The 22,396-nt window shown below is 45.1% G+C and overlaps 1 protein-coding gene across 1 annotated transcript in view; it reads right to left on the bottom strand.

Annotated features, from left to right (window-relative positions):
* LOC126249510 (facilitated trehalose transporter Tret1-like) overlaps positions 1–22,396 on the bottom strand; it is a 353,193-nt gene that overhangs the window by 134,849 nt on the left and 195,948 nt on the right. The gene's annotated exons all lie outside the window — the stretch shown is intronic.

Consider the following 22,396-nt stretch of genomic DNA (forward strand, 5'->3'; position numbering starts at 1 on the left):
CGAAAACGACATAAATGAAACAATCAACCAACAAAATTTTGAGGACATGAGTTTAGAAACTTTTAAAAATGAATGTAAATTGCACTTCAAAACTGGACCCCGGCAACGCGATGTCGTGCATCACGTTGCCGAGGTCTCGGGGAGTATGTGGCGCAAGCTCACCACTCTGGGTACAGTACACGTGGCTTTCCGTGCAGTTAACGTAAGGGACTATTTAGTAGTTTCCCAGTGCAACAATTGTGGCGGATTGGATCATGTTCATAAACACTGCGGGCGAAAGCCGGCTTGCTCCAGGTGTGGGACCGAAGATCACGCAAGAAAAACCTACGGCAGAACTGGGATATGTATCTCATGCACGCAGAGAGGTAAGAAAAGTTGTAATACCACAGGAAGAAACTGCCCTACCTACAGGATGCTACAGCAGAGGCTCATTGCAAGAAATGATTATGGCTGAAGCCATACCTGTATACAGGATGCGTGAAAGAAAGTCCCCAAGCAAAAGGTTGAGGGATACACTAAGAGCTAGCAGATTCAGGGAATTTATAGAAAGATTCACCAAGACACAAACTGAAAGAGTGAAAATGAAAGATGCATGTGTGCAAACGGACCCTTGTGATCAGGCAGTTGCCCTCTCCCTCAAACCAGGGACTAAGGTCGCTTGAAGATCTAGAACGACCGAAAGGCATCCTGTGATAGGAAGTTTCCCGATGATAAAACATAATGATACGATCACTAAATAGAAAGTGCAGGTTAACACTGTGAGCAGTACGAGTTCATCTATAATTCCATCTACGCAGAGTGGTTTGGGTGTAGACCCCAAAAGGGTATACCCAAACCTAGAACATGCAATACAATTAGCGCTCCTGGAGGAGCCGGCTGTCCTCACTACAGCTCTGAGACATGTGGTGCGTTTTGGTCATGAGTACGGTAGGGACGCCACCTTCTCGGTAATGGAGGCTGTGGACAGAATGCAGCTAAAGACGATGAATGTCCCCACCGACTTCGGAGCACTACGAGACTTAGTTAAAAAGACGAAACGAAAAATTTGATTTAAATGAATTGTATTATCAATCTGTCATCACAAATGGGAGGCTAGCGCATGAATGGAGCAAAACCTGGCCAGAATCACACATTAGAACATATTTTGCACGTGAGCCATTTAAACATAGGACAGATAAACTCACATAATAGTAAGCTAGTCATGCAGGAACTCCGAAGGGTGGTGGAGGAGAGGAGCCTGGATGTGCTCGGTTTACAGGAGCCATACTCCCAAGCTGGGCAAATCCCCTTCGCGGTAGCCAACTGGCAGGTAATCCACGGTGAAGTGGAACCAAGAGCTGCAGTTATGATTACCAATAGAGCGCTGAGAGCTACGGTCCTTGCACAGTTCTCTGACGACCACTGCAACGTCGTGGAATTACAGTCACCTGTTGGAGCGCTGCACATTATAAACATGTACTTCCAGTACGGTAGGGAAATTGATGAATTCCTAGACAAATTAACACAAGTGGCCACAGAGTTGCGGGGCGCAGGTGTATAGTCACGGCTGATGTAAATGCGAAGTCCCCCCTGTGGTTCAGCGGTACCCGAAACGATCGAGGAGGAAAAGCCGAAGAGACCATCATGGCATTACAACTAATGATCGCCAATAAGCATGGGCACACCCCCCCCCCACCCCACCCCTCCTATACAGGAGGTGGAGGTGAAGTGCTACGGTCGCAGGTTCGAATCCTGCCTCGGGCATGGATGTGTGTGATGTCCTTACGTTAGTTAGGTTTAAGTAGTTCTAAGTTCTAGGGGACTGATGACCACAGATGTTAAGTCCCATAGTGCTCAGAGCAATTTGAACCATTTTTTTTGGACGTTAAGGCACGAATATTGGTGTTACATTGGTGACGCCTAATCTCGTAACCAAGGTAACAGATTGGATGCGCTGGAATCAAGTTACAACCAGCGACCACAATCTCATTATAGTTTCACTAGGAGACAGGGAGTGCCGCTGGAACATGGGGTGGGAGACACAGCTCAACTATAACAGGACTGACTGGGACCGCTTGGCGAGGGAGTGGGACATACCGGCATTGCCAGAAGGTGATGAGAAATTGGAGGAATACTCTGAGGATCTGATGAAAGCAGTCATCAGGGCAATGAAAGCAGCCGTACCAACCAGGAGGAGGGCCGTTGCGGCTTTCCCGTAACCGTGGTCAGCCGAATTGGGACAGATGCGCCAGTCTGTAAGTAGGGCGAGGAGGTACTACCAGCGAAGTGTCGTCTGGGAAGAAAAGCAACGTTGGCTGCAAATATACAGGGAGGCAAAAGAGCAGTTCGAACAGGAGCTACGAGCAGTCAGGCTAGGGAGAAATATGTTCAAAGCCAATTGGCTACAGACCCGTGGGGCATCCCGTGCAAGTTAGTACGGGAAAAGATAAGATCACCCACGCTGTTGTCTACCGTCAGGGACGGGGGCCAGATGACGGAAACTTGGCAGGAGACTGCCGAGGTCCTCCTCCGGGTCTTGTTGCCTGACGATAGGGAGGAAGAGGACTCTGGAGTGCAACAGCAAATTAGAAGAGAAGACCAACAGGATTATAGGAACAAGAGTATGGTATGTCCCTTCTCTGAAGAGGAGGTGGCTGCCCAGATAAAGGCCCTTGGCCCTTAAGAAGGGCAGAGCTCCTGGCCCAGACGGCATCACAGCGGAGGTGGTGCGATTTCTGGCCCCCCAGCTGGTGGCACCTCTCACTAAGTTATACAGTGCTTGAGGCTCAGGAAATTCCTCCCCCCCCCCCCCCCCCCCCCCCGCATTTGGAAAGAAGCCAACGTAGTGATAATCAAGAAAGGCCCAGATAAAGATTCAAAGGAAGCTAAATCGTACAGGCCCATTTGTTTACTGGATCTGCTGGGGAAACTTTTTGAGAGGTTGCTAGCAGACAGTCTGGCAGCACATCGCGTGCTGTGTAGGATGAGTGACAGGGAGTTAGGTTTTCGGTCGGGAAGATCGGCGTCTGACACCTGTTCTGTACCAAGTGATATACTAATGTTCAGTGATAGGAATAAGTGGTCATGAAATTTCTGCGGATATGGATAATTATACAGCTAAGCATTTCATCTTGTTGAAGTTGTAATAAAGTGATCAAATATTTGATACGTTTTAGTATCATCTCGAGCCCCTCCAGGAGTAAAGCTAAGAAGCCACCACTGTACCGACGAATCTTATTTCGTCCGATACATAACTTAAAATGGAAAATCTGACGAATACAGTAAGCCACAGACAAGAAAAATACATTTATATTTCAAAATCGTATACAGTGGCCCCCAGACCACTTACAGATAATTAATGTATGCATATGATAAAACAATGTAGCGAAGAAGAAATTCTACTAATGATTATTATTCTGATTCTCGAATTACAATTATTGCACTAGGCACAGTAATGGCTGTTACTGCTAGCCCGCATCTCGTGGTCGTGCGGTAGCGTTCTCGCTTCCCACGCCCGGGTTCCCGGGTTCGATTCCCGGCGGGGTCAGGGATTTTCTCTGCCTCGTGATGGCTGGGTGTTGTGTGCTGTCCTTATGTTAGTTAGGTTTAAGTAGTTCTAAGTTCTAGGGGACTGATGACCATAGATGTTAAGTCCCATAGTGCTCAGAGCCATTTGAACCATTTTTTTTTGTTACTGCTATCTGATTGCCACCGAGACCAATGCTCCTAGTTAAGTCGAGATTCAGTTTATCAGAATAGGAAAATACGTTGTCGAAGCGTCTGGTCAATCAAATGCAGTGCTGCGGTAGGCAGTCACAGTGAGCACGCACAACTTTCTTTATTCCCCAGAGTTTTTGGTAGTTGGAGACAGAGGTGGTATATTGTTAGACACTTTCAATCGCCATCTGACTCTCCTTGCCGTGGTTTCTTAGAAGCCTTCTTGGAGATCACAACCAATTTATTAACCATACATGTTCAATTGAGATAACAGGGCTCCAGGTGTATAAATTGGCCCATGCACAGAAAACGCGTTATTGACATGTGCGGTGGGAGAACGTATCATTTTGTTTCGAAGGGGCAGCCATTTCAGTTGCATGTCGATTGGAGGCTACCGTGCTTCAGTTACAGTTACTGATTCTTCTTCTGCTGCTGCTCATTGTGGGTTTAAGGAGACTAAGCATTTAAGGTCATCAGTTTCCTTTTCACCCCCGAGGACAGAACCAGCGTACCCCATCTGCCTGTGTCCACAGTAACTTCTCTGTGCAAGTGTGAGAAAGTTTTCTAAATGCTTGTATAACGTGTATCTGAGGCGGAACGCTGATTCTTCTATACTGCATACCGTACAGCCACAGTTTCCTAACACAGTAGGCACGACAGGAGGTCTTCATAGTGAGCACATGAGAAAGCACTTAATGTTGGACGACGTAAATGAGGGAATTTGGTACTTATTCCACTTATCCGCGTTAACCGCTCGCATAGGAACACTCACCACTATCGCTGTCTTCTTTCTTTGTGCTGTTTAGGCTTCATGTCGACAGGACCTTAAATTCTAACATTCCTTCCGTCTGATTATGTAGTAGCCTCTTTATGCATACCAACAGCTGTTGTCCCATCATCTATCGGAAGATGCAAGATGACCCCCTCCGTCTTGTCATTAAATGTTCTCTTTTGTGCCACCATGCTCTGTCATTTATCCCCCATTGCGTACTTACAAATGGTCTTAGCACTATGTATTGTCAAACCAGAAAATGTGTTATCGGAGGCGAACTGACAGGCGCTGTCGTCCCACGAAGACATCGATTTCTACCGAAACTTATAGGACGAGTTCAGTTGCCTCCACTGACATTGCTTTTTCCAGAGATGCAGAGGACTGTCTTCATGTGAAAAGCAATATGCGTAAACTGCAGCTAAGCTCGGCATAGCTGAATAATAAAATTTTTGAAAATAATAACCAAACTAATTAGTAAAAATATTATATATAAGTGTCAGCCTGAACAGGATGATGAGCCTCCATTTCTTCACGCACAGTACACAAAAAACACCTACTAAATCGAGAGAACTTTTTTACCTTTAGTGGACACAGATCACGACAGGCCATAGCAGATACAGGGGTTGGCCGAAAATGTGGACACAACGGGAGAAATTCGTGCTTAAACATAAATGCAGATGCCAGCCAACCCTTTAGGTATTTGACAACGAACTCTATCCTCAATACGTTGCGAGTGTTAGTCGTTACCATAGGAGGGTTAGGTGCAGTTGTGGGTGCAATATGTCAAGTTGTTGGTGCTCGTATGGTGGGTGCTCCGGAGGCAAGGTAGACCATGTGTTTAGTGAAGTTAAAATCTTCTGGGTTATTAGGCCGCGTCATGTTTCTTCTAAAATGTTCGACGTTTCGACACTCAGTGTTCTAGCAGTAGTGAACACCAAAAGATCCTGAGGAAGATCCCAGCATAGGGGTCGAAACGTCGAACATTTTAGAAGAGTGTTCTAGTAGTAGTGGACACCAAAAGATCCTGAGGAAGATCCCAGCAGAGGAGTCGAAACGTCGAACATTTTAGAAGAAACATGACGTGGCCTAATAACCCAGAAGATTTTAATTTCAGTGACAATGGCTACGAAAGCCTGCCGACTTACATGTATTTAGCGTTTCAAGAGGCACCATATCGAAGATTTATGCCGCATACAGGGAAAGCGGAGGAACATCATCCGGTAATTCACAACGCTGACGAAGGTATGTTCTGAGTGATCGTGGCACACGGTCGTTGAAGAAGATTGTGTCGAAAAATAAGAGGAGCATAGCTGCAAAAGTCAGTTCAGAACCGAATGTGGCACTCGCGACTCCTTTCAGCACCAAAACAACACGAAGGGGTACTTTCAGGGAGAGCTGGAATTCCACAACCACTCATCAGGGAAGCAAATACCAGCAACAGGAAAACGTGGTGCCGAAACCATAAAACCTTGACTATGGAGCAATGGAAGAAAGTCTTTTCGTGGGATGAGTCTTGTTTCACACTGTTTCCAACTCCTGGCTGAGTTTACGTTCCGAGAATGAAATATGGCTGGGGTTCGGTGAAGATTTGGGCAGCCATATTGTGGTTTCCCATGTGGCCCGTGGTTACTCTGCAAGGTCGCGTTATTGCCAGAGATTATGTGACCGTTTTCGCTGATCAGATTAATCCCATTGTACAATGTTTGTTCCTCAGTGGTGATGCTGTTTGCCAAGACGACAAGGGCCCTGTGCGCACAGCTCCTGTTGTTCTGGATTGATTTGTGAGCACGAGGATGAATTGTCGCATCTCCCACGGCCACCAAAGTCACCAGAGTTCAATGTTATTGAGCGTTTGTGGTCTACTTTGGACAGGAAATTGCGTGATGGTTATCCACCTCCAGTATAGTCACCTGAACTTGCCACTATTTTGCAGGAAGAATGATGTAATATTCCACTGAAAACCGCACAGGACCTGTATTTATCCATTCCGAGGCGAATGGAATCTGTCTTGAATGCCAACGGTTTTCCTACAACCTATCGGGCACGGTAATAAATCGCCGTGAAAAGCGCAGAAGACAAACGAGTATATCGGCACGATTGGAGCTCTGAGCACAGAAGACATAAATTGTCACGAAAAGTGTAGAATGCGTAAATCGGCATGACTCGGTTGGGTGTTTGACCGAGTTCCTTCCAATTGTAAGTTCAGCAGTCTTCGTTGCATCGCTTTTTCACTTCTAGTCGCTTAGACGAAGAGGGAGTACAAGTCCGGATTTAACACAAAGCTAGAAAATCGGACGCTTCTTTTTTTCGCCGTAACTGTTACAGTGTTATCGAAATTATTTAGGAAGGTGCAGAAAACCAAAGATCCAAATGGCCAGGCAGGGATTTGAGCCACACCCTTCCCGAATATCAAGAAAGTCGCCGGCGTCGACATCTCACGGAAGCTAACGCGGATTCCCGTAGCCTGTCGGGTTCAGGTACGGCTATTCTCCATTAAGATAGTCATGTCAGACAGCCTGTCGACTGCTTCCGACAATTACGGCTAACTTTTACAGCACGGACCCTGGAAAACGGCATGCCTAGGCAGACCATCCATGACACCCTAACATGGTGAATCTCTAACATATGTACGACGTCCGAAACCGAATAACTGTCTATGACGGACGGTACTAACTTAATGCGATACATCTACGTCCCACGTTATAATGTCCAACCACGTGTGAGGACAGCCTGCTTAACTTCGAGGGTCTGCTATACGACGTACTGCACTCCCCTGACTCAAGCCCTCGTAAGTTTAACTCGATTTCTAAACTGAAGGGAACACTTCACGGCATTCGCTTCAGAACTGCTACAGATTCGTCGGGCTATAGACCGCGCCGCTCGAACTGTCAACACAACTGGCACTGCCAAGAGTATCCTACGACTTCCACATCCCTGACAACGGGTTATACACAATGCTGGTGACTACTTTGAAGGTCAGTAAAACTTTGTAACACGTATCTATTTTGTACGAGCTGTAGATAAATAGTTGCCACTATTAAAGTTCCAACCCTTGTAGTTGAATTTAAAGCCATAAGATTTGATTGATTTATCGCGTAACGGAAGTTTAGCGGATTCCTTTTAGCACTCATCTGGATGACCTCACACTTTTCATTACTTAGGATAAATTGCCAATTTTCGCCCCATACAGATATCTTTTTGCATATTGTGTTGATCCTCTGATGACTTTACTAGGCGGTAAACGGCAGCGTCCTCTGCAAACAAACTATGACAGCTGCTCAGATTGTGTCCTAAATCGTTTATATAGACAAGGCACAGCAGAGGGCCTAGAACACTACCGGGGGGACGCCAGAAATCACTTCTGCTTTACTCGATGACTTTCCGTCGATTACTACGAACTATAACTTCTCTGACAGGAAATCACGAAACCAGTCGCATAACTGAGATGACATTCTGTAAGTATACATTTTGATTACAAGCTGCTTGTGAGATGCGGTGACGAAAGCCTTCTGGAAATGTAGAAATAAGGAATTAATTGTAAATCCATTGTCGATAGAAACCAACTCTCCGTGTGAGTAAAGAGCTAATAGTGTTGCACAAGAACGATGTTTTCTAAAGACTTAACTGTGGTAACTCGCTTCCGTAGCCTGTTAGGTGGCGCTCGACTCGGACGGTGGATGAAATTTTCACTGCCAGTATTTGGCCGGCCAGGGGGAGGAGACGTGGCGGCATAAAGATGCTGATCACTAGTCTTTGCTCCACTATCCTGCATTACAGGGTGTTACAAAAAGGTACGGCCAAACTTTCAGGAAACATTCCTCACACACAAATAAAGAAAAGATGTTATGTGGACATGTGTCCGGAAACGCTTAATTTCCATGTTAGAGCTCATTTTAGTTTCGTCAGTATGTACTGTACTTCCTCGATTCATCGCCAGTTGGCCCAATTGAAGGAAGGTAATGTTGACTTCGGTGCTTGTGTTGACATGCGATTCATTGCTCTACAGTACTAGCATCAAGCACATCAGTACGTAGCATCAACAGGTTGGTGTTCATCAGGAACGTGGTTTTGCAGTTAGTGCAATGTTTACGAATGTGCGGAGTTGGCAGATACCCATTTGATGTATGGATTAGCACGGGGCAATAGCCGTGGCGCGGTACGTTTGTATCGAGACAGATTTCCAGAACGAAGGTGTCCCGACAGGAAGACGTTCGAAGCAATTGATCGGCGTCTAAGGGAGCACGGAACATTCCAGCCTATGACTCGCGACTGAGGAAGACCTAGAACGACGAGGACACCTGCAATGGACGAGGCAATTCTTCGTGCAGTTGACGATAACCCTAATGTCAGCGTCAGAGAAGTTGCTGCTGTACAAGGTAACGTTGACCACGTCACTGTATGGAGAGTGTTACGGAAGAACCAGTTGTTTCCGTACCATGCACAGCGTGTGCATGCACTAGCAGCCGCTGATTGGCCTCCACGGGTACACTTCTGCGAATGGTTCATCCAACAATGAGTCAATCCTCGTTTCAGTGCAAATGTTCTCTTTACGGATGAGGCTTCATTCCAACGTGATCAAATTGTAAATTTTCACAATCAACATGTGTGGGCTGACGAGAATCTGCACGTAATTGTGCAATCACGTCATCAACACAGATTTTCTGTGAAGGTTTGGGCAGGCATTGTTGGTGATGTCTCGATTGGGCCCCTCGTTCTTCCACCTACGCTCAATGGAGCACGTTATCATGATTTCATACGGGATACTCTACCTGTGCTGCTAGAACATGTGCCTTTACAAGTACGACACAACATGTGGTACATGCACGATGGAGCTCGTGCACATTTCAGTCGAGGTGTTCGTACGCTTCTCAACAACAGATTCGGTGACCGATGGATTGGTAGAGGCGGACCAATTCCATGGCCTCCACGCTCTCCTGACCTCAACCCTCTTGACTTTCATTTATGCGGGCATTTGAAAGCTCTTGTCTACGCAACGCCGGTACCAAATGTAGAGACTCTTCGTGCTCGTATTGTGGGCGGCTGTGATACAATACGCCATTCTCCAGGGCTGCATCAGCGCATCAGGAATTCCATGCGACGGAGGGTGGATGCATGTATCCGCGCTAACGGAGGACATTTTGAACATTTCCTGTAACAAAGTGTTTGAAGTCACGCTGGTACGTTCTGTTGCTGTGTGTTTCCATTCCACGATTAATGTGATTTGAAGAGAAGTAATAAAATGAGCTCTAACATGGAAAGTAAGCGTTTCCGGACAAATGTCCACATAACATATTTTCTTTCTTTGTGTGTGAGGAATGTTTCCTGAAAGTTTGTAACAGCCTGTATATCGAAGCCTCTCTCATGCACACTGTTGATGGGGATACCTCCGTCGGACGGGGACGTTAAACTCGGCAAGAGGAACGGGCTGTCCCGTCGCAGGGTTGCTGTCTTTCCCTTCTCTCATCATCATCATCACACAACAGACATAACACTGCACTACACACGCATTCTTTACATTCGACCTACAATCTACAAATACACATACAACTCTCACATGTCCGCACGGAAAGCGGCCAACGTGCGCAGAGGCAGAACACCCTTTCCGAAAGCGGCTGAAGCCACCCCAGGAGGTATCCTAGCCTACAATGCCATACGACATCTATATTTTTTACTTAACTGTGGTGTACGTCTGATGGCGCTACTTCGTCTGTTCTTCCAGCGTATTTAGTAAACGGACGTTCTTGAAGTGACAATATACACAAAGATTCATTTTTGGGCAGCGGCTCTGAGTCTATTTAGTAAATATTTCAAATTAACGCAGGTAAGATTTTTGTTGGTGAGAACTTTCGCTTACTAAGTGAATTTCCAAAGAGAACAAAACGGCAGTACATCTCTGTTGTTAATTATATCTGGGGAAAGCTGGACAATGTGTAGCTCAATGCAAGAAGGATCCTTTTACGAGGCATACAAATTTGTTACTAGCTTTGAACTTCCCACAATAGCCGGCACGAAGTAGTTTCTCAAAACCCACATTATTACCGTTCAGTCTTTTCTCTGTCGGCTCTGTGTTAGGTCATAAACGGACAGGAGTCCTAGTTAAAGCCGGCCGGAGTGGCCGAGCGGTTCTAGGCGCTACAGTCGGGAACCGCGCGACCGCTACGTCGCAGGTTCGAATCCTGCCTCGGGCATGGATATGTGTGATGTCCTTAGGTTAGTTAGGTTTAAGTAGTTCTAATTTCTAGGGGACTGATGACCACGGCAGTTAAGTCCCATAGTGCTCAGAGCTATTTGAACCATTTGAATCCTAAATAAAAGTGGCTCAAGGTGAGCAAACCGGACTTGGAAGGAAATGGGTGTCGCTGTAACATAACACCAGGCCTATGCCTGCGGTTAGCTTCTCCATATCACAAAAAAGGCAACTCTTTTTGCTTTATAGCAAAATAGGGGAGAGAGTGTCACGGATACGATAAGCGAGTTGGAATGGCAGTCAATAAAACAAAGGCGTTTTTCGTTGCGACGAGATCTTTCCACGAAATTTCTATCACCACCTTTCTCCTCCGTTCAAATGGCTCTGAGCACTATGGGACTTAAGGTCTGAGGTCATCAGTCCCCTAGAACTAAGAACTACTTAAACCTAACTAACTTAAGGACATCACACACATCCATGCCCGAGGCAGGATTCGAACCTGCGACCGTAGTTTCTCCTCCGTATGTGAAAGTATTTTATTGTCACCATCCTAGACAGGGAGAAATGATCGTAATGTGAGCAGTTGACGATCTACATCTACATCTACATCTACATCTATACTCCGCGAGCCACCTTACGGTGTGTGGCGGAGGGTACTTATTGTACCACTATCTGATCCCCCCTTCCCTGTTCCATTCACGAATTGTGCGTGGGAAGAACGACTGCTTGTAAGTCTCCGTATTTGCTCTAATTTCTCGGATCTTTTCGTTGTGATCATTACGCGAGATATATGTGGGCGGTACTAATATGTTGCCCATCTCTTCCCGGAATGTGCTCTCTCGTAATTTCGATAATAAACCTCTCCGTATTGCGTAACGCCTTTCTTGAAGTGTCCGCCACTGGAGCTTGTTCAGCATCTCCGTAACGCTCTCGCGCTGACTAAATGTCCCCATGACGAATCGCGCTGCTTTTCGCTGGATCATGTCTATCTCTTCTATTAATCCAACCTGGTAAGGGTCCCATACTGATGAGCAATACTCAAGAATCGGACGAACAAGCGTTTTGTAAGCTACTTCTTTCGTCGATGAGTCACATTTTCTTAGAATTCTTCCTATGAATCTCAACCTGGCGCCTGCTTTTCCCACTATTTGTTTTATGTGATCATTCCACTTCAGATCGCTCCGGATAGTAACTCCTAAGTATTTTACGGTCGTTACCGCTTCCAATGATTTACCACCTATGGCATAATCGTACTGGAATGGATTTCTGCCCCTATGTATGCGCATTATATTACATTTATCTACGTTTAGGGAAAGCTGCCAGCTGTCGCATCGTGTTGCCATCTGAGCACCCGAGGAGCCGCCAGATTGTGCTCATTTTCTGGAGATGTCTTCTACATGAAGCCGAAACCGGTCATTAATAAATTATTATTGCGATCTAGATTGTTGTTTTAATCAACTTTAAATATGAATTGCAGAGTAATTACCTAGACATAGATGTAGATAAGCGTCTCTCTGAGACTGTGGAGAGCCCCACAACGGAAAGGGGGAATAATACCTGTAATAAGAGACCTGTCTGTTGCGATTTACATCCCGTCGTAATGAAGGCTCAATTTGATAAACAGAAATGAAATGGCATTGGCTATCTTAGAAATCATGCGAAGTATCTCGAGGAAACAACGCGAAACTCAAACCGGGAAGAGCATGCGGTGAAATGGGATTGTCCCTCGCTTCCCTGGAGTATGAAGTCAGGAACTGTATCATCACGCCCGACACTGTTTAGCGAGAAGCTTCTCGTAATTTAGAGATTAAAGTGAAATGTTTCCGTTGAAAATTTCTGAAATAAATTTCTGTTTGAAGCGTACGTACTAATTAGTTCAAAATGGCTCTGAGCACTATGGGACTTAACATCTATGGTCATCAGTCCCGTAGAACTTAGAAGTACTTAAACCTAACTAACCTAAGGACAGCACACAACACCCAGCCATCACGAGGCAGAGAAAATCCCTGACCCCGCCGGGAATCGAACCCGGGAACCCGGGCGTGGGAAGCGAGAACGCTACCGCACGACCACGAGATGCGGGCGTACTAATTAGTGGCAGGAGTCGTTTAGCACCGTTCATCAGACACTTCTGTGTGCAGCTAAGGCAGAAGGAAAACTGCACTTATATTTTCATATTTTTAATTCTCTTTAAGAAATAATAATGTTATGTACTCATTAATGAATGACAGCAGAATTGTTTACAGAACAACAACACTGTCTCAACCTTAAATGCCATGTGTACTGTAGATTCCTCCTCACTTCCTTGTTACTGATATCGTAACTTCCCACACGTGTTTACTGTTTTTCATTCACTTCATCGTCTCGTCATATTCTGATTGTGATGGTCAGCTCCTGGAGAGATAACTTATTTAACAAACACAGCCGTGATCGCATTTAAGTTGTTAATTTTTATTTTTTAGATGACAAGTTTCGATCTTGCAAGAGATCATCATCAGATCTACATTCCTTGATAACAGTAGGAATTGTGTTTCCTACTGTAATCAAGGTATGTAGATCTGATCATGGTCTCTTAGAAGATTGAAACTGGTCATCTAAAAAATAAAAAATGAAAATTAACAACTTAAATCTCATCACGACTGTGTTTATTAAATAAGTTATAATAGTAATAGACGTCGTTTTTTCGGGAACAGTCTTCCAAATTTTTCTTGCAGAAATGTTTCAAAAACGCGGAAATTGAACGGTAAACCTGACAGAGCCGACATGTTGATATCTTGTGATATTGTGACTTTGGTGCGTAGTTTCTTACTTACATAATGCTTCAGATGTTGTAAATAAAGTGGTTATCAACTTAGAACTTCTTGGCTCTGCTAGACTTAGCCCTATTTGAGGGATGTACAATTGCCTCCTTACGAGTTTCCAATCAAATCACACAACCAGTTTTATAGGTCTGATAATAAATTAAATTATTCAGAGCTTCTACAAAGAAGAAGTTCGTATTGCCAGAAAGAGAGAGAGAGAGAGAGAGAGAGAGAGAGAGAGAGAGAGAGAGAGAGAGAGAAAAGTAATCGAAAACTAATGTATACTGAGTGTCAGACATTTCAGAGTATAATACCCAGATTTGATAAGCAAAGCAATACAACATTTAACTTGAGATCATCCTATCTCTTTTTGATGGTTGGTTGTGGGTACCATAGGAGAGCCATATCATGGTGAGAGGAGAAGATGCAGACTAGCTTCACTATCTCAAAAAAAAAAAAAAAAAAAAAAATGGTTCAAATGGTTCTGAGCACTATGGGACTTAACATCTGTGGTCATCAGTCCCCTAGAACTTAGAACTACTTAAACCTAACTAACCTAAGGACATCACACACATCCATGCCCGAGGCAGGATTCGAACCTGCGACCGTAGCAGTCGCGCGGTTCCGGACTGCGCGCCTAGAACCGCTAGACCACCGCGGCCGGCCTTCACTATCTCCAGAACACGTGTTTTCCCTGCGTGGGCTCAAGTGGTCAGGTACCTACGAGGCTGTTGCGACATCTGAACGGCCGAACCGGAGGAACGAGATTGTGACGTCGGCTGCTGCTTGTGAGAGTATATGACCGCTGACACCGTTATCTTTTTTGGATGCGCCAGCATCCGTTCTACGTGGACAGCCGACCGGTAAAAGCCGTAGGCAGCTCGAGCTCTGTACAGGAGAGCCTCTCATGGCGACGCCTTATAATAATTTCATTTCTTCCTGATTTTCGTGTATTATGGAGGATTGAATAAAGCAACAGAGTCCTAACAATCTTTCACAATGACCAGTCGATTCCAAACTAAGGAGTGATTTGTTCATATTTATCTCATTTTGATACGTTCTTAGCGATTCTTCACCTGGTAACAGCTCATCGCCGCTGTCTAGGACGTCGAATATAACCGAGATCATGGTCAAAAAAATATGACATCAGAGCATCTTCTGTAAGATAAGCGCTTCTAGTTCTCTACCACTCACTTTTATTGTGCCTGTATAAGAAGACGCTACTCGTAAACAACATTTGGCCATACAGGAATTACATTACACAGTAAACGAGACGACTGTTTTTTCTGTCGACCCTACGCCCTGGTTTATTAAACTCAATAATGACGCACGGAAAAGTACTCTACAAACAGTATCCAAGGCAGACCAGTTGTCAAACGCTAACACAAGTCATTCCGAAGCGTAATCCACTCCGAACCGGGCCCTCTGCCAAGGTAATCCGCCAGCGAGTACACAGTCCCTTCAATAGGAAGGCAAGCACTGACCAGAGTAGCCATGTGCGTGATATCGACTGTACACAGTAGAGAGCAGCAGCTTAGCACTAAACACATGACTTTAGGGCGACTTTTATTTATTTGTTTATTTAGTATTTACGTTCCTCCCGTTGCGACTGGACTGGTAACAACTAAGATAACACTTTTCAGCCTTTTGTTCACAAGCGAAACAAATATATACATTTCTGAGGATAAACAGTGATTACACACTGTCTGATCAGTGTTGCCCGTAAATCCCTATGTAATGCAAGACTGACGAGTATATATCACGAGAGGTTGAAGCATCCCCTTAGAAAAATTTATCAATTACTGTACTGGTTAACCCCTTACGTTATTTGATTTTGAAACTGCTGAGCAGAACTGAACGTACTCAGACATTTCTCTCTTTACTTATTCTGATCATCACTAAACTGACACACAATATTTTTAGCGCAATGCAATCTGACTTTCAATAATCCCTACAAAAGAATGGCCCTGACTAACAATAACCTATACCTTTCATGAATCACTTACCTCACAAAAATCTTCGTTACTCAAACTACTGCAATACAGCGTGCGCCAATACTGCCAGCTGAATAAACGATTCTAACTACTGAAGGCACTAACAACTGATAGGCATAGTTAGGAAATGAAAGATTTTGATAGAGAACAAACAACGTATTTACCTTAATAATGTTCAAAAGTCATCATATATATATATATATATATATATATATATATATATATATATATATATATATATATATAATCAGTTCATGATATCCAATATTACAAATTTACCCTTTCTGATGGACACACGTCCAGATCGTCCACTCTCAAAATTCTGCCATCTCTCTCCCCACATCCACCACTGCTGGCGGCTCACCTCCAACTGCGCAACGCTACGTGCTGTTCACATCCAGCTGCCCAACACTACAATAGCGAATATTCCAACAATGCCAACCAGCCACAGACTGCACACAGCACAGCCAGTGATTTTCATACAGAGCGCTACGTGACGTTACCAACATAAGGACCTAAATAGCCTACTTACAAGGTGGACCAGAAGATATGACAGGAGGCGGGGTTATTGTTTTGTCATTAGAGAAACAAGAATAACAGAATCAGTCTGTCAGCAGAACTCTGTGAGTTGGTACGTAGACTAGTCATTGGATGTCATCTGAGTAAAAAAGTCAGCCTTTCTAAAGCTGCCCAGGTGGACTGTTGATGATGTGATTATGAAATGAAAACCACAGCTAAACCGAGGCCAGGCAGATCTCATGTACAGGCGGATAGGGACCGTCGAGCATTACGGAGGGTATTTATAAGAAATCGCACGAGATCGACGGAAGGAATCATTAGTGAGTTCCAAAGTGCTACATATTGACTGTGCGTAGGGAGTTAAAAAGCATGGGATACACTGGCCGCGAAGCTCCTCACAAGCGACAGATTTCTGTGGTCAGCGCTGAGCGACACTCGAGTTGCTGTGAAGAGCGACGCCGGTGGGCAGTGTATGACTGGAAACGAGTCGTTTGGGGCCATGAATCACGCGTGGAGAATGGTACCTGTCATAATATGTAGTGACAATAGTGAAGTACAGGGGAGGCGGTGTTACGGTATGGGGATGTTTTTCGTAGTTAGGGTGGGGTCCCCTTACTGCGCTTAAGAAAATGCAAAATGCGGGTGAATACGATGACAAAAAAAAAAAAAAAAAAATGGCCCTGAGCACTATGGGACTCAACTTCTGAGGTCATTAGTCCCCTAGAACTTAGAAGTAGTTAAACCTAACTAACCTAAAGACATCACACACATCCATGCCGGAGGCAAGATTCGAACCTGCGACCGTAGCGGTCACGCGGTTCCAGATTGCAGCGCCTAGAACCGCACGGCCACTTCGGTCGGCAATAGGATGACATTTTACAGCACTGTGTACTGCATACAACAGATGGACATTTCGGATGCGTTGATTGTATCAGTTTGATAATGCCCCCAATCATAAAGCAGCATCCGTAAAGCAATGGTTTGTGGACAATAACTTTCCTGAAATGGACCAGCCTGCCCAAAACCCTTACTTGAACCCACTAGAATACTTCTGTGATGAGCTAGATCGTAGACATCGCTCCAGATCCCAGCGTCACTTCATTACCTTCTCTGGTTTCGGCTCTTCTGTAAGAATGGGCTGTCTTCCCTTTCCTCCTGAGACATTGAGACACCTCATTGAAAGTGTCCCCAGCAGAGTTCAAGGCGTTATAAAGGCGAAGGGTGGACACACTAATACGTGTTATAACAGTTTTTATCAGATAGTGTATAAACTGCTGAAATAAAGTTTTACACAACCCGCATGTCAGTGAACGTGCGAGCTTCAATTCAGGGAGAACAGGAAACGAAAACTATGAGCCTGATCAACAAAAGGAAATAACTTAACTGTAAAAGAGAGACGATAGAATTACCTAAGGTAGCCTGTTACAAAGCGCAAATCTGTGACAGGATCCTCGCTGTCATTCCAATAGTCGAGTAGCTGCTGCTAAAGCCCATCCCACTCTTCGACGGCGGCCCTCGTGTGGGTTATCCAATAAGTAAGGAGGGCTCTTGGACGATGCTGTGCGAGTTTTAACTGGTCGCTAGAACGCTTCGTCTGATTAGTGTCAGCAGATACCACATACTACTCCATTCGGTTGATTTTTGCGTCCTGGAGAAACGTGTTTACGAGGTGGGCGTAGTATGCTCGTGCGTTAGAGTCTCGAAAGAAAGCCCATTGCCAAAATGTTGGACAGCAATTTGGAGGATCATGTCTCGATATTGCGCAGTCCTCACGTTACCTTCGACAGCCACGAGATTTGTCCGACAACCGTGTATGATACAGGGGAAAACTCCTTGCTAAACTCGTGGAAATCTATAAGACGCAGTGCTACAAATCCTGTACTTGTCAGTGAAGAGAACAATACGCCTTTGATTCAGGTTCCGTTTCAGGCTCTGGCTTACCTATTTCTTTCGCTCACTACGGTGCTTGAGTTTATACTGTTGTTCGTACTGATCGTCTTGAGGTCAGATTAATCGTGTAGAATCGGTTTCGTACCTTCAGGGTCGACAGAGTTCTCCCATTTGCTCAAAAAGACAGTGCTTAGTTATGTTCCATTCTCATCAGGGTACACAGAACCCGAAATCTATAGGTAGCTGAGGTGTCTACTAAGAGGGAGGTAATCAATGTTTTGACTCTCACGACAGCAGCTGATTGTTTAAATGGAGACATTGCGGTCCACGCCGATTCGGCGGGCAACTTGCCAAACTGACAGCCTTTCCTGCCGTAAAGTGACAGTGGCTGCACGATTTAACAAGGGGACGACACGACAGTCGGATTTCCATAATTTTTTATATTTATGACACGTGAAGTTCAGAACTCAAATATACCTTTCCCAAAGCAGTTTGATGCAGCTCTCAAAAATTTTTAATAAAATGGACTTTGAAGTTTTCCGACCGTGTTTAATATGGTAACAGAAGGTAAATATATTTCGACAAGAAGTGTGGCTCTCTGGTAGAGCGCTCGCTCGCTGTGTGCGGGGCTTGGGTTCGATTCCAGGTAGAATCAAATATTGTACGAGAGGTTTCCATGAAGTGTAGAATACACAAGGCGCATGAGACTGGTAATCGCCGGATCGAGGCTCGTTTTGGTCATTACTTTTTCCGTTTAGCCGGCCGAAGTGGCCGAGCGGTTCTAGGCGCTTCAGTCTGGAACCGCGGGACCGCTACGGTCGCAGGTTCGAATCCTGCCTCGGGCATGGATGTGTGTGACGTCCTTAGGTTAGGTTTAAGTAGTTCTAAGTTGTAGGGAACTGATGACCTCAGATGTTAAGTCCCATAGTGCTCAGAGCCATTTTTTTCCGTTTTTTTCCATTCAGTTCGAATACCTACGGCATTTAAATATAAAATTCACGAAATATATGCTAATTAACACACCTAACAGTTATTTTTATAAAAAAATGCACGTCTCTTGTTTCTAGCTATACACGGTCCAGTCACATTAATTTGACCACCACCTATGTTCGACGTCAACGTGCAGTAACCATTCACAGACGGTAAGTGACAGCACTAGCAGTGGAGGCTATACAAAGCGTGTCGGGGGGGGGGGGGGGGGGGGGGGAATGGAGGACGCGGAAAAACGTGCAGTCGTTTTCGTAATGAGGAATTGGAGCGATTTATCTGGTGTCCAAAAGGGTATGATCATTGGCTTTCAGGTTAAGAGCGGAAGCATTTCGGAAACGGTTAAGTCTGTAAACTGTTCGCGTGGCGCCGTAGTTAAAGTGTGCCATGCATGGCAGAGTGGCGCCGAGGCCGCTGTGGCGCAGCACGGGCCGTAGATAACAGGGGTGAGCGGCGGCTGCGGGGATGTGCACGGGCGAATAGACGTGCACCTGTTGAGCAACAGACCGCCCAGAGGAGCCGAGGTCCTACTAACAGTGTCTTCTCAACGGCCGTTCAGCGAACGTTGCTGCCTGTGAGCCTCCGCAGCAAGCACCTGTGTCATGCACCCCTTCTGATTGCTGTTCATCAGTGACGAAGGCTGGAATTTGCACGCCAATACCGCAACCAGGATGGCGACATGTGTCCTTTTCAGATGAATCACGTTTTGTACTACATTGGATAGATGGACATTGGCGCGTACGGCGCGAAACGTAGAACGCAAACATTGTGGAACAGTCGTCGGTAGGGTCTAGGCCGGAGGATGGATCGTTGTGGTTGTGGCACAAATATGGTTCTATCCTTGTGGACGATGGCCATCCAGACACGCAGTTTGTTTTTCCTCGGCACGATGGCATCTACCAGCAGGACAATCCGACGTATCCCGCAGCTCGCAGTGTACGTGCGTGGTTCGAAGAGCGCCTGTATGAGTTTACCTTACTCCCCCGGCCACCAAACTCCCCGTATTTAAATCGAATCGAGAATCAGCGGGACCATTTCGATCGGGCTGTTCGCGCTATGGGTGGACGTAGCACAGCTCGGCACGGCACTAGATTCAGCATGGCTCCATATCCTTGTCGGCATCTTCCAGAACCTCGTCTCTCTCTTCTTGCACATCTCGCGCTGCGAAAGGTGGTTATTCAAGCTTGTGACAGGTGGTCACATTAATGTGATTGGACAGTCTATATTGCACACAAAAATCCAGTCTTCACTACGAAAAAAAAAAATCTTGACTACCGGTACTGTGTAAGAGATTCTTAATCAAGATTGTATAATTGAAAAATACAAAGTAATTTTTTTCTGACTTATTGTTTTTTACGCTACACGTAAATGCTGATAGAGCATTCTCCTTTGTCATGCCAGGTTTCGTGCCTGTGGGTGGATCAGTGCAACTAGCCAAGAAAGCGTGGATTCACATTTTTTAAGTAGTTTACATGTCGTGAACTTGGTGATGAACGTTTTTCTGCTCAGTGATGACGTTAGTGATGGTAGTGAATCCTGGTAAACGTTGATAAATGGCTCGTATGTCGAAGGTAGCAGAGAGAAAGGTATATGAAAAAGGATGTGTGGTTCACTTGGAGGGAGCAACTGATTGTTGACTTGTAGGATGTTGGTAGTGAAGCACGTTTCATACGGGTACGAAGAACGTGGTTTGGAGCCTCTGGATTGGGACAGATGGGGTAGGCTACAATTAGTAGGATGAATATATGTTAGGAATTATTAAATGGTGTGGGCGAGGAGTAAGTTATAATTGTCCTGTGAAAGAATATGGAGTGTTTGGGGATAAAAGAAAGATAGGGTATGCTCATGGAGGTGTGGCTTCGGACTAAGGTTCTCAGCGTTGGGGATTACGCTAGAATATTATGACTCACGTTGATGGGAGACATAGATAGTGGAAATGTTCTACGTATTTAAGAAGGGGCACAGGATATTGGTGGGTGGCCGCTTACAGAAACTGAGGTGGCATGCATGTCGTTTAAGTATTTGGAGCGAATTGTGGGCCCTGGGAGGAGCCGAGGTCCTTGTTATATTTGCATAAGTGAAGAAAGGGGAGATGACGCTCTTGGATGTCTTGATGATTGTAGTCGGATTTAGCCCCTGTTTTAGGACGATTGGTAGTGGAAGTCATGTCAGTATATTGTGGACTCTCTTTTGAATAGCTATTAGATGGAGATCCCAAGCAGGTCTGACTAAGTGTTAGTCCTATGTATTTTAGCGTTTTGATTAGGTGGCATGAACATTTGTAGACTGTTGGCTAAAGATTTTTAGTAGAAACTATAGACGTTTCTTTCCCGTAATTATTGGCTACGATTTTGCATGGCCAATGGACAGATATCAAAGGTTACAACAGAAAGTGAAGGGATCGTTGGTGAGAATGGTGGGTTGCGTAGAAGAGCAAGAAAGTGGTGTCGTCAGCAAACTGGAGTAGGTACATGAGAAGGAAGGGTGTTGGGATGTCACCTGTTTCTGGGAAATGAAAGAGAGGTGATTGGACGGAACCTTGGGGCATGCCAGCAGTTTTGTGGACAATGCGAGGATGATCCGTTAGTCAGAAAGGATGCACTTGACCGAAAATGCATACAGTCATAGCCTTGTTCATTACCTACGTGTAAGCAGAGGGATGATCGACCTTTGTTGTGTTGTTGGCGTAGCAGGTGGCCTAGGTTCCAAAGCTGTTCATCTGTAGAAAATTCAAGGCATCTGTGATGCTTGTGGCAACGATGATCTATTTGATTAGCTGTGGCACTATCAAATATACTTCATGTTCTGCTTGAATATTCTGATCAAGACACTTGGAAATAGTCCTGAGAACTGTAACTGGCTAGATGTGATTATAAGGAATAATAGAGAAGAACTTTAGCAATTGAGGCAGTTGCCTTTGCCTGGATTTCTTGCTGCAGTCGAACTGCAATGGAGTTCAACCTGTCGTCATTCGGTTACGTTGCCCTCCACTATGAGTATCGAATGGTTTGAAAATTCCACCTCCAAGATGGATACATTTTATTGAAATGTAGCCCACTTTGTATCAGAAATTATTTAAATGACAATAGAAAACTGAGGTTATACAAATGTCGCTCATTGTTGACATGTAATAGACAGGATTAAAAATTGACCTCTACAAGTTAGTGTGGAATCTCTTTCCACACTATTTGCGTCCGAGGCCACAAAGAATTACCGAGCGAGGTGGCGCAGTGGTTAGCACACTGGATTTGCATTCGAGAGGACGACAATTCAAACCAGTGTCCGGCCATCCTGATTCAAGTTTACCGTGATTTCCCTAAATCGCTCCAGGCAAATGCCGGGAAGGTTCCTATTGTCGCAGAAGAACCTGAGTACCACTGTCAACGTGGTGTAGTAGTTATGGTACGAGACTGTTGCATCGAGGGTAGTGAGTTCAAAACTCCCCTGAACTGTAGAATTTTAATTTCTATGTTCGGTTCGAGTACATTCTAGAAGTATCCAAAAACGTCAAGAATCATTGTACCGAATGTTCTGTAACTGTGTATATACC

This window comes from Schistocerca nitens, chromosome 3, assembly GCF_023898315.1.
Source record: "Schistocerca nitens isolate TAMUIC-IGC-003100 chromosome 3, iqSchNite1.1, whole genome shotgun sequence".
Classification (NCBI taxonomy): Eukaryota; Metazoa; Arthropoda; class Insecta; order Orthoptera; family Acrididae; genus Schistocerca; species Schistocerca nitens.